This window comes from Conger conger, chromosome 3, assembly GCF_963514075.1.
Source record: "Conger conger chromosome 3, fConCon1.1, whole genome shotgun sequence".
NCBI classification, from domain to species: domain Eukaryota; kingdom Metazoa; phylum Chordata; class Actinopteri; order Anguilliformes; family Congridae; genus Conger; species Conger conger.
Genome location: NC_083762.1, coordinates 51,752,452 through 51,764,774, shown reverse-complemented (window position 1 = coordinate 51,764,774; position 12,323 = coordinate 51,752,452).

Sequence of the window (12,323 nt, the reverse complement as noted above, 5' to 3'; positions counted from 1 at the left end):
ATATACAGTGGTGTGAAAAAGTGTTTGCCCCCTTCCTGATTTCTTTTTTTTTTTTTTTTATGTTTGTCACACTTAAATGTTTCAGATCATCAAACAAATTTAAATATTAGCTAAAGACAACACAAGTAAACACAAAATGCAGTTTTTAAATTAAGGTTTTTATTATTAAGGGAGAAAAAAAATCCAAACCTACATGGCCCTGTGTGAAAAAGTGATTGCCCCCCCTGTTAAAACATAACTGTGGTTTATCAAACCTGATTTCAATTTCTCTAGCCACACCCAGGCCTGATTACTGCCACACCTGTTCTCAATCAAGAAATCACTTAAATAGGACCTGCCTGACAAAGTGAAGTAGACCAAATGATCCTCAAAAGCTAGACATCATGCCGAGATCTAAAGAAATTCAGGAACAAATGAGAAAGAAAGTAATTGAGATCTATCAGTCTGGAAAAGGTTATAAAGCCATTTCTAAAGCTTTGGGACTCCAGCGAACCACAGTGAGAGCCATTATCCACAAATGGCGAAAACATGGAACAGTGGTGAACCTTCCCAGGAGTGGCCGGCCGACCAAAATTACCCCAAGAGCGCAGCGACGACTCATCCAAGAGGTCACAAAAGACCCCACAACAACATCCAAAGAACTGCAGGCCTCACTTGCCTCAGTTAAGGTCAGTGTTCATGACTCCACCATAAGAAAGAGACTGGGCAAAAATGGCCTGCATGGCAGAGTTCCAAGACGAAAACCACTGCTGAGCAAAAAGAAGATTAAGGCTTGTCTCAATTTTGCCAGAAAACATCTTGATGATCCCCAAGACTTTTGGGAAAATACTCTGTGGTCTGACGAGACAAAAGTTGAACTTTTTGGAAGGTGTGTGTCCCATTACATCTGGCGTAAAAGTAACACCGCATTTCAGAAAAAGAACATCATACCAACAGTAAAATATGGTGGTGGTAGTGTGATGGTCTGGGGCTGTTTTCTGCTTCAGGACCTGGAAGACTGTGCTGTGATAAATAGAACCATGAATTCTGCTGTCTACCAAAAAATCCTGAAGGAGAATGTCCGGCCATCTGTTCGTGACCTCAAGCTGAAACGAACTTGGGTTCTGCAGGAGGACAATGATCCAAAACACACCAGCAAGTCCACCTCTGAATGGCTGAAGAAAAACAAAATGAAGACTTTGGAGTGGCCTAGTCAAAGCCCTGACCTGAATCCTATTGAGATGCTGTGGCATGACCTTAAAAAGGCGGTTCATGCTCGAAAACCCTCCAATGTGGCTGAATTACAACAATTCTGCAAAGATGAGTGGGCCAAAATTCCTCCACAGCGCTGTAAGAGACTCATTGCAAGTTATCGCAAACGCTTGATTGCAGTTGTTGCTGCTAAGGGTGGCCCAACCAGTTATTAGGTTTAGGGGGCAATCACTTTTTCACACAGGGCCATGGTTTGGATTTTTTTCCTCCTTTAATAATGAAAACCTTCATTTGAAAACTGCATTTTGAGTTTACTTGTGTTGTCTTTGACTAATATTTAAGTTTGTTTGATGATCTGAAACATTTAAGTGTGACAAACATGCAAAAAAATAAGAAATCAGGAAGGGGGCAAACACTTTTTCACACCACTGTACAGAGACATCTGCAAATGAACACACAGTCTAAGGCACACACTATATTTACACAAGCATGAACACACAGAAGAAAAACAATGCACGGGCTCATGCCAACATACTACATCCAAATCAGGCACAGCCATTGCCTGTAAAGCGATTGCTCTCGCACCATTGATTCTCTGCTTGGTATTACTAAGGAAATGCAAAAAATGGAAAGTGTACACCACTGACTCATGCTTGTTTATCACGTAATGCAATTTTCCAACCAATGAGTTGGCATATTACTGTACCAAGAATCAATATATGCATTACATGAACTGTTAAATTTGAGATCAAAGGATACATGAATACATGAAGAAAGCTGGTAGTTGGATCAGCCCCATTTGATAATGGGCCTATTTGACAAAAACCTTTTCAGCCCTGTTCTTCTCTTCTGGATTTTGGTGCTTTGCATAAGAACTGTCAGGAGAGAGCCATGATTGAATCCATTTTATAATTTCTTTTTCAGTTGAAACAGTTTTGTATCCAATGTGTTTTTGTTCTGATGTTCTTCTTTTCACTTAGGAGCCTGAGCTGTATAAGCCTGCCCGGTTCATAGTCTCTGGTTAGCAACAGCTTTCCCACCACAATGCCTCAGTAGATCACCATTACCATGTCTCTGTATGCTGAAAAGTATCGGGTATGTGACTCCGACCTAGTTTTAATGAAAACGGAAGGAATTTTACTTTATACACACACAAAATCCGAAGCTGATCTGGAAGTGTTTTTTTTTTTTATTCGTCATGAAACTGAGCTACTGTAACTTGGTGTTCGGAACACGGTGAGTTTACGTTACAGATATTCTCTGTTATCCAGGTACATATAGCGTGAAGTCCGTAATAATTTAATATGTTGTTTTGTGGGACTGGCTCCAAGAACGAGACATGTCAGCTGATTTTGACAGCTGTGCTGTACTACTCAACGAAATTAATATGAATTACCCAGAATAACTCACTGTTAATTTTTGTATTATTTTGCGAGCTAATATAAGTTAATAGCCTAACATTGTATTTCCTTTCGGCGATGATGAGCTGGTGAACTTTTCTTTGGCGATGATGCAGTTGGCTTTTAGTTGCAACAGGCATTTTTAGGCAGCGTGTAGAAGTTTTTTCTCAGTGGGACAATTTTCTCTCTTTCCCACTGCGTTTTAATGAATACATTTGTTTCTAAACTAAAAATAAGTTGTCCTTACCCGTACTAGAAGCGGGATAATACTCTATGAAAGAGTGATTTATGAGGAAATAATTGCCCTGACGTGAACGACTCATCCATAGGGTATTATCCCTTGAGCAAATGTACAGTATCTCAGTCCGTCTACGGTAATGTATTGACAAAGCTGCATGAGACGTCTATCCACAAGACTTTTGCAAGCTTGTCTTCGCCTCGGGGAATGGAATTAATAAATCATCCACTCGTTTCCTTCCCCTATCAAGTGGAGGAAAGGAGGATACGTTTTAGTATTGGGACGCATGTAGTATCGGGATGTGCCTAGTGTTGGAGTTGTTGTATATAACCATTTCTAAGCAGCGATTGGTGGACTGCAGTGTCAATCATACATTTGCTAATGGTTAATTACCTCTACTGAGTGCCAGTTTCATTGTGATGGATATTCTAGAAGTGGCCAGGAGGTTTCCAGGGCTGGATATAGCTACTGTACGCCACCTCCTGGCACTGCCTATGATGTTGACTGAAGAAATATGCAAAATACCAAAAAAGGTTCTCTCCATAATAGCAAATACTTTTATTCCTATCTTCTTATTTAAAGCCCAATTTTACACTATTTTAAGCCCATATTTTCATGTTATTAGTTTATAAAACATTGTCTAATGTTGTTCCTCATATAAATTCAGCTTAAAGTAACAGAATAATGTAGCCATTTTTATTGCTTATTGCCCAGACGAGAGGTCTGCTAGGCGTAATGCCATGTGGCTGAAAGCCTGATATTGATCCTGTGGAACACATTGATGGATTAGCACCACTCTCGTCTGGCTTCAATAGTGTTCATTTTCACCTCCAGTGAAGCATTCACAACCAGGTGCTGTTCCTGTTTGTAACTGTTCCACTCATATGTTTACATAACTAAAGCTTAGGCCTATACGATACTCATGTCAGTATCAGAGGAAAAGTACAATACAATAAATTCACTGAATGCATTGTTCACTGTGTTCTTATGCCTAATTCACTGAATGCATTTTTTACAATAAAATATGAATTAATGTATGAAAATCAGTTGCTTTATTAGCTTTTGTTTTATCTTTCAACTTGTCATTATTATTTAAAAATTAATTATATTTATTGCAGGTACTTATTCTTGTTATGGACGTATGGTTTTAAAAAAAAGCCCCCTGACTTAACATTGGTGGAATGCTGAGTTTACCGCAGAAAACCAGTCCAGCAATTGAATAATCAAATCTAATTCACGGTAACTGCAGGGAGAATTAGCAGCTTGGCTACTTTGAATGGAATGTGAGTGAAGTACATTTACAGACTTTGACTGATGTTAATTCATGATTACAAGATTGAGCAATGTAAGAATGAAGTTAGCTAACATTAACATTACTGCGTTGAACAAAACTGGAATCTAGATGTCTAGGGGTGGGAAATAAAGGTTGAGAGACATTTTGACATATAGTCGGACTAGGTTAACCCCAATACAGCTCAGGGTTTACCTGGATGTAGCATGGCTAGTTGCTAGAAAACTTTCACTTTTCAGCCAAATGTAGCCAAATTTTCTCCTGAAAAAGTAAAGTAGACTAACGTATCTAGGTTGCTATCCTACCTGCAAGCTTTTGCCGTTGGGTACTGGGAAAATGGTAGCAGTTGAGCGATTATTTTTTCAAAAAGCTGTCCAGTTTAGGTAGTTTTGCTACCGTTTCCCCCCTGACTATATGCCTACAAAATCCCTGACTTTGTGCAAGTGTACCTAGAAGAATTTATGCTGGTTTGAAGGCCAAGGATGTTCACACCAAATATTGATTTGATTTAGATTTTTCTTCTGTTCACTCACTTTGCAATTTGTTAATTGATAAAAAATAAAGTATTAACATTTCTATTTTTGAAAGCATTCTTACTTTACAGCATTTTTTCACACCTGCCTAAAACTTTTGCACAGTACTGTATATTTCTCCTCTACAAGCCAAATGTCAAAATATTGCCTCAAGCTCAACTTGAAAACTGCCCAGCCAGGTTCTCCCCGTTTGACCTTTCACCCCCATCTGATGGCACTACTGTGCTGCCCTCTTCATCTCCTTCAATCTTGGAGTGGAACAAGACAACAAACTGTCCCTCTCAAAGAACATCAAGGTAAATTGATGTTGCATGTTGGACATGTAGATTTGTGTAAAACATCTGGAGAACCAGCACTACTTCACCACCTACTCAACACAGCTCTTGCCCAGGGACCGCTCATTTCCTATCTAGACTACTGTAACCCTCTCCTTGCTGGCCTTCCTGCCATCAAACCCCTGCCACTTAGTGTTTTGCATAATAACTGCGGTAAGGCTGATAAAAATAGACAAAACAGCTACATTTGTCAAGTGGTTAATGAACAAAACTATGCCGGTGTATGATGCTGACAGAGTAAAGATCATTACCCCACATTTTTATTAAATCTGTCTATTGCCCTCAACTTTATTTAATTAAAGTTGGCTGCAAGGAAACTCTGAGGAAGGATAACTGAGACAAAACAATATTAGCAACGTAACTGGTTTTGACCTTCTCCAATAATGAATTGTACAGCAAGGTTTCTGTTGGTCTGGGAGTACTGCCTGCTCCTAATTTCATTCACATGCAATAACAGGCACAGGGAATCCAGAGATATATTTCTTACATATTCCTGTTCTTATGGGAATTTAAGTATGTGGACATGTTCATATTTAAGAGAGGTCCAGTGGAAACATTGAAGTTATGTTGAAGTATACACACAACAGCTTGAGCAACGTAGAAACGATGGAGGAAATTCTAAATCTAAATTCAGCAAGTTAGTGCTGAAAGAGCTCTCGGCAGGCGGTATCTCACAGTGTGCTGAAGATAAGCGATGAAAGTGATCGTGCTGTGCTTTTTGAAAACCATCCTTTATTGAAATCTAATCAGTGTGACATGAAACAGAGCAGAAGAACTTCTACGCAGTTAGAAATGAATTATTAAGACAATTAGATCAGCTGCAAACTGAAGACTTTGTTTTCTCAGCGGATAATAGGAACAGAAGAGTTCAGAATCGAAATGCTTTAGCTGGAAACTCAGTGCACTCATTATACACATTTAGCACATCAGGTTTTGACTGAAAAACTTCAGACCAGGTGTAAATACGAAAGATGCTGAGAAAAGAGATGAGAACCACAGTTTGATTTTCTTTTTTGATAGGAAAGTGTCACGCGACTGCTCTTTTCTATATACCAATATTTTATACTGATCAGCACACAAGCAAACACACAGATGCACATACAAGCACACAAACACATGCATGCACATATACACACAGACACATACAGTACATACAGACAGTAGCTTCAGAAAGTATTCAGAGCCTTTCACTTTTTGCTTTATTGTGTTGAAGATTTAATTTTAAATGGGGAAAATTGCCATATTTGCCCATCAATTTACTCTTAATAACCCATGATTGCAAAGTGAAAACTTATTTTTAGACATTTTTGCTAATTTATTCAAAATAAAAAAACTCTTTCATTGACATAAGTATTCAGATCCTTTGCTATGGCCCTCAAAATTGCGGTCAGGTACATTCCGTTTGCTTTAATTATCCTAGAGATAGAACTTGATTGGAGTACACCTATGGCAAATTGAATTGATTGGACATAGTTTAGAAAGGCACACACCAGTCTATATAAGGTCCCACAATTCACACTACATATCAGGAAAAAAACTAAGCCATGAAGTCCAGGGAACTCTCTGTAGATAAAATTGTGGCGAGGCATAGATCAGGGCATGGGTATAAAACCATTTCTAAAGCTTTGAGTATTCCCAGGAGCACAGTGGCCTGAATATATGAGAAAATGTGGAAGCCTCAGGATTCTGGGGTGGTTCTGAGTCTCTGACACAGACTCTGGGGCGGTTCTGAGTCTCTGACACAGACTCTGGGGTGGTTCTGAGCCCAGACTTAAACCCCATAGAAAATCTGTGGAGAGACCCGAAGATGGCAGTTCCCATCAAAATCTGATGCAGCTTGAGAGGACCTGCCAGGAAGACTGGGAGAAACTGCCAAAATACAGGTTTGGAGCTTATTGAGACATACCCAAGAAGAATCGAAACTGTAATTCTTTAGAAAACAAATATCAAAACATGTTTAGGCAAAAATGGCAATTTTATCCATTTAAAATTGAATTGACAACACAATAAAGTGTGCAAAAATTGAAGGGGCCTGAATACTTTCTGAAGCCACTGAATGAAGTTAGTATGTTGTACCATCTGTATGCGTTTTGTGATCTGTCTGCAGGGGCTCATACAAATTAACCGAAAGGAAAACAACTTTTTTCACAAACACTTTTCCCAATTAGAATTTTTTTCCCTTTTTTTACACACTCAGCAAAACAATTAAATGATTGCTTTTCACAACAAGCAGTTCTGTAAAAACTGACCTGTCAGCTTTGGGTTCAGCTCTTGGCATCCGTGCCGTAGCTGCCTTTCCAGGCCTTGAGTAGTCATCCACTCTCTATTAACCCAAGAAAATCCAAAAGGTCATTTGGTTTAAAATTAACCAGATGTGTGGGTGCTGACCACTCAATTTTTGCTCAAACTTTGTGTAAATGTTTTTTTATAGTCACAGACATCAGGAAGTCATGGCATGCAAAGGATATGCAGTAAAATTCTAAACATGATTGCTTTAATTGACATAAATTCCTATGTTCCTGTATTGGAACAGCAAGGCCAGTTCCTTTGTTTTTGCAATAAACTGAATACATTTGGGGTTGAGATAAAAATGAGACAAGAGTTCAGAATTTCAGCTTTTATTTCCTGGTATTTACACCTAGATGTGTTAAACTACTTAAAATGTAGCACCTTTGGTATCAGACCACCCAATCTTTCAGTGAGCAAAAGCTTTGGAACAGAGAGTATTTAAGCAAATGAAAGGTAATAGCAATTAATATTTGGTAGCAAATCCCTCGCTTGCAATAACTGCATCAAGCCTGTGACCCATTGACATCACCAAATTGTTGCATTCCAGGCTTTTCCAGGCCTTTACTGTTACTGTTGTTGTTTGTTTTGGGGGGGTTTTCCCTTCAGTCTCCTCTTCAGGAGGTGAAATGCATGCTCACACTTTGGTCTTTCCATCACTTTGGTAGAGGTTAATGTACATGCGCTTTTACTGATGGTTCTCTTTTCTGTTAACTTGAGATCATAAATTTTATTGACATACGCAAGATATAATATCAGGCTGCAAATGCTGTCAACCCAGTAATATCACAGTGTCTGACAGACATTCTTGATCTTTCTCTCCCTTTCCCTCTCCCTGCGCTCTCTCTCTCTCAAGAATATCTATCAATACCTTAAATGGATTCCTTACTGTATAGCTGATATAAAATGATAAAGTCTTAACAATAATATAATGCTTTGTATTTTGTATCTGTCACTTTCTAAAGATGACACAAGTACAAGGCAAGTAATTTCCAATTAATTATTCTTTAGTCCTTTATTTAATTTATTCCTTTAGTCCTCTGGTACTAATTTCTCAGGAAAAGAAAAGTGAAAGTTCATTGCCATACAGATTGACATGTGCATCTCCCAGCAGGGAACAGCACAGAAATTGCTTGCATTTTACTGAGAGACACTGTCACCAAGAATGAGCTTGCCAGCAAGAGATTGCAAAAATTCAATACACTGTCAACTTCTGCCTGACAGCTTGTCTTCACACCATTGTTGAATATCCGATTGCCTGCAGCTTTTCTGACCTGCTTTACAGAGTGTGAAGGACAGTCAGTCTAAGTATTATCACCTCGCTAGCAGCTCTACTGCCATTTAACAGTGCTTGAAAGGGTAAATTTGACTACCAACTACCCGTTCTGACTGCAAAGGAGCTGCTTCAAAGAGCTATTCAAATATTACCTGCATGTACTGCAACTGAGGCGGCACGGATGGTGCAGTGGGTAGCACTGCCGCCTCACAGCAAGGAGGTCCTGGGTTCGAATCCCCGTCGGCCGGGGTCTCTCTGCGTGGAGTTTGCATGTTCTCCCCGTGTCTGCGTGGGTTTCCTCCGAGTACTCCGGTTTCCTCCCACAGTCCAAAGACATGCAGGTTAGGCTGATTGGAGAGTCTAAATTGCCCGTAGGTATGAGTGTGTGAGTGAATGGTGTGTGTGCCCTGCGATGGACTGGCGACCTGTCCAGGGTGTATTCCTGGAGTCTGCGTCGAAATAGGGGGAGGGATTCTGCTGTTCTGACAGTGGTAGGCAAGTCATTTCACCACTGAGGAACCAGAACGGAAAACAGGCGTGAACGTGCAGCTCGACCGCTAGGTGCACGTAGAGAGGGAACCGTAAGGCGACCAGAGCTGGCAGACCGGAGTGGTCTAGCTGGGGAGTAGGGAGTGATCAGGGATTGTATGTAAGGTGGGGCAGTCCCCTTAGCAGCCTGAAATGCCAACACTAGGGCCTTGAAACGGATGCGTGCGGCAATAGGAAGCCAGTGGAGGCCAATGAGAAGCGGGGTGACATGAGCCGACCTGGGCTGACTGGTGATCAGGCGGGCTGCAGCATTCTGGACCAGCTGGAGGGGCTTGATGGCACACGCTGGGAGACCGGCTAGGAGGGAGAAATGACGAGCGCCTGGACTAGGAGCTGGGCGGCTTTCTCAGTCAGGAGATGATGGATACAGCGTATATTATACAGAAAGAACCTGCAGGTTCTGGCAGTGGAGGATACTTGTGGAGCCAGGGTGAGGCAGTTATCAAGGGTCACCCCAAGATTCTTTGCCGTGCGGGAGGAGGAAACTAAAAAGTCCTCAGCAGTTAATGAGAGGTCGATTGACGGAGAGGACTTAGCAGGGATGTAGAGAAGCTCAGTTTTGGCAAGGTTGAGCTTCAGGTGATGGGAAGTCATCCACGCAGAGATATCAGCCAAGCAGGCAGAGATCCGTGTGGTGACTTGGGTGTCGGGGGGGAAGGAAATGAAGAGTTGGGTGTCATCAGCGTAGGAATGATAAGAAAAGCCATGGGAAGAGATAACAGAACCAAGAGACATGGTGTATAGCGAGAAGAGGAGAGGCCTAAGAACCGAGCCCTGCGGGACTCCAGTTCATAGGGGGTGAGGGTCGGAGACTGAGCCCCTCCAAGTCACCTGGTAGGAGCGACCAGAGAGGTAGGAGGAAAACCAATGATGATAAGAGGGCATGGAAGGAAGCCATATCACTGGGGAGACAGGACCTTTTCCATTTTCTCTCTGCTGCCCGCAGTTCGGTTCGGACAGCTCGTAGAGCATCAGAAAGCCAAGGACTGGGGGGGGAGGCCCGAGCTAGTTTGGTGGTGAGGGGACACAGAGAGTCAAAGGAAGATGAGAGGGAGGACATGAGAGTTGTAGCCGCATCATCGGGAGACAGTCGAGAGAAAGACTCCGCGGATGGTAGGGAGGAGAGGATTGTAGATGAGAGGGTGGAGGAAGACAGGTGGCGTAGGTTCCGTCGACAGGTGACAGTGGATGTTGAGAGAGATGGATGGGTGTAAGAGGAGAGTGGAAGAGAGAAAGAGATGAAGGAGTGGTCAGATATATGGAGTGGTGTTACAGAGTGGTTGGTTGTTGTGCAGCTCCTTGTGAAGATGAGGTCAAGAAGGTTGCCTGCTTTGTGGGTGGGAGGGGAAAGAGTGAGGGTAAGGTCAAAAGAAGAGAGGAGGGAGAGAAAGGTAGACTGGGTGGACTCTGAGTTGAGGTTGAAGTCACCCAGGAGGACCAGGGGGGTGTCATTGACTGGTGAGGAGCTGAGGAGGATGTCCATCTCATCCAAGAAGTTCCCCAGAGGACCCGGGGGGCGATAAACAACAATAATAAACAGTTTGCACGGCAAAGTAACAGAAACCGCATGAAAGAGGAGAAGGAGAGGGATGAGGAGAAGACACTAGATCTCCATGAGGATGAGATTAGGAGACCTGTGCCACCTCCTCTGCCAGAGGATCTGGGTGTGTGGGAAAAAGAGAAGGCAGAGGAAAGGGCAGCCGGGGTGGCCGTGTTCTCTGGTGAGAGCCACGTTTCAGTTAAAGCAAGAAAGTCAAGGTTGAGGTGGGAGGCATAGGCAGATATGAAGTCTGCTTTCTGGACGGCGGACTGGCAGTTCCAGAGGCCACCAGCCACACAGAGATCAATACCAGGGGATCTGGGAGGGAAGATGAGGTTAGAGATATTCTGCCCATGTTGGCGGGAGGCGAACCTCCTACCTGACTGGGACCTGGGGAGAGGAGAGAGGACAGGGATGGGAAGGAAACACATGGAGGGAACTAGGGAGGACAAGAGGAATACTACACAGTGGAATGAGGGCAGGCAGCAAAAACAAAATCAAACATCAGGCTCTCGGACAGCCTCGATGGACACCCGTAGGTAGACACCCCCGACTTTGTACACCTGCGACTTCGTACGCCGAGGCAAGTAGCCGAGGCTGCCGCACACAGCTGCCGCTGGTGCGCTACACAACTGCTTAAATAACACTGACACTGAATACAGAAAATGCAACCAACCCACTGCAGAACACTAATGCACACTGAAGTGAGTTCAGGTGAGCCAGTAATTATACCCTGAGCAGGGTGCAAAGTATTGGCTCCTCCTACAACAAAAGCTGTGGCCTGCCAGCCAGGACTAGTGCTGTAGACAGAAGCCTCGTGTGAGATGGTTTTTAGCACCTCTTAATCAAACTGAAATTAAACTGTAATCTCACAGCTATCCCAGAAGCAAACAAAAGACAACATAACAACACAGCTATTGCAGCAAACCCACAGTAGCAATGAAGCTTGGAAGCCTGCTCATCTATACCACTGAAATATTTAATCATGTAGAATTGAATGGGGATACCTGTCTTAGGACATATCTTGGGATTAGAGTACACAATGGGACATAGTTTATGCACAGTGCACATTTCTCATCAACACAATACTAAACCACTCTGCACTTCATTTCAACATGAGGAATAACTAATCATTGACTGAAAGCATTTCCCAAAAGCCGATTTCTCTTCTCATGGCATTACATTACATTACATTACATTACATTAAATTATTGGCATTTGGCAGACGCTCTTATCCAGAGCGACGTACAGTTGAATAGACTAAGCAGGAGACAATACTCCCCTGGAGCAATGCAGGGTTAAGGGCCTTGGTTAAGGGCCCAACGGCTGTGTGATTCTTATTGTGGACACACCGGGATTAGAACCACCAACCTTGCGTGTCCCAGTCATTTACCTTAACCACTACACTACAGGCCACCCCTATCCATTCCCCTATCCATTTCCCCTGGGGAATAATTCTAATGGCACGGTTAACTTTGTTGTTGAAGGTAGAGCCAGGCCTGTGGACCCCGCACAAGACCTTCTGAAATGCAGCCATCAGATCTGCTGCCGGATCTTGTGCACCAAAGACCTCCACAGGCAAGTGGAATTCATAAAACACCTGTAACTTCCTACACTGTACTCTCAAGAGGCCCTTGACTAGAAGGGAATTGCCTTCATACAGTAATGGACTGTGAAGCATGAC